We start from the raw sequence: 1276 nt of genomic DNA, 5'->3' as shown, positions 1-1276 counted from the left end.
AGATACATGCATATTTAAGACTCTGCACAAAACACAAGTCCAAGTGGATCAAAGAACTCAACATAAAACAGTATGTATTAAATCTAATAGAACAGAAAATTACTGGTACAGGAGACAACTTCCTGAACAGAAAACCCATATCTCACACAGAGATCAACAACTAATAAATAACTAATACATGGAACCTCATAAAACTGAAAAGTGTGTAAGGCAAAGGATTCTGTCAATAGGACTAAATGACAATGTACAGATAGGAAAAAGGTCATCACCAATCTTACATTTGATTAATATACCCAAAATATAAAGAACACAAGAAGTTAAATAGCAACAACTCAAATAACCCAATTAAAAATAGGAATACAGAGCTAAACAGAATTCTTTTTTTTTTTTTCCCCAGAAGGAGCTCTGGCCAAGTTTTATTAAAGGAAAACTTTCTTGTCTACTTCTCATCAGTCTCTTCTGGCATGCTTCTGATAACATCAGAATCACCTGGGTCAACAAGAGTACTACTTTCCACATGCTGAATCCAGTTCAATATTATTGCCTTTGTAGTGATTGACACCAGTTTTAGCCAACCTGGTATATTCTATTTCAGATGTCCTCAAAGCTGGGAAGTTGTTGGCTAGGATAACCAACTTCACTTTGTGTTGTCTGATCATCTTCAGAGTCTGTTTTCACCCCAGCATGTACTTTACACTTCTCATAACAATTTGGAGCCTAGAGTTGATCGACTCCAGAGACTTTTTCATCTTCTTTGCTGCCACCATCTTCCTGCCGCAGGTGCAGGACAACCCCCAACCAAGATCAGCCATGATGATGGCTGGGAATAAGAAACAACAGAATTCTTAACAGAGGATAATCTAATGGTTGAGAAGCACTTAAGGAAATCTTTGATGTCCTTAGTAATTAGGGAAATGCAGATCAAAACATCTCTGAGATTTGACCTTACACTCATCACAATGGATAAGATCAAAACCTCAAGGAATAGCACATGCTGGAGAGGATGTGAAAAAAGGAGAACATGCCTCCATTGCTGGTAGAAGTACATTGTGGAAATCAATTTGTATGTTTCTCAGAAAATTGGCAATAATTCTATCTCAAGACCCAGCTATACCTTTCTTAGGCATGTACCCAAAAGATGCCCTACAATCCCTCAAAGACACTTGCTCAGCTATGTTTATGGCAGCTTTATTCATAAAAGCCAGATACTAGAAACAACTCAGATGTCCCTCAACTGAAGAATAGATAAAAAAAAATGTGGTCCATTTACAGAATG

The 1276-nt window shown here is 37.2% G+C and overlaps 1 pseudogene; it reads right to left on the bottom strand.

The window, feature by feature from the left end:
• Positions 1–439: 439 nt before the first annotated feature.
• LOC116075132 lies at positions 440–767 on the bottom strand (annotated as a pseudogene).
• Positions 768–1276: the final 509 nt, after the last annotated feature.

This window comes from Mastomys coucha, unplaced genomic scaffold, assembly GCF_008632895.1.
Source record: "Mastomys coucha isolate ucsf_1 unplaced genomic scaffold, UCSF_Mcou_1 pScaffold3, whole genome shotgun sequence".
Classification (NCBI taxonomy): Eukaryota; Metazoa; Chordata; class Mammalia; order Rodentia; family Muridae; genus Mastomys; species Mastomys coucha.
Note: the sequence above shows the minus strand (reverse complement) of the source record. Positions and strands in the feature narration are given on the sequence as shown.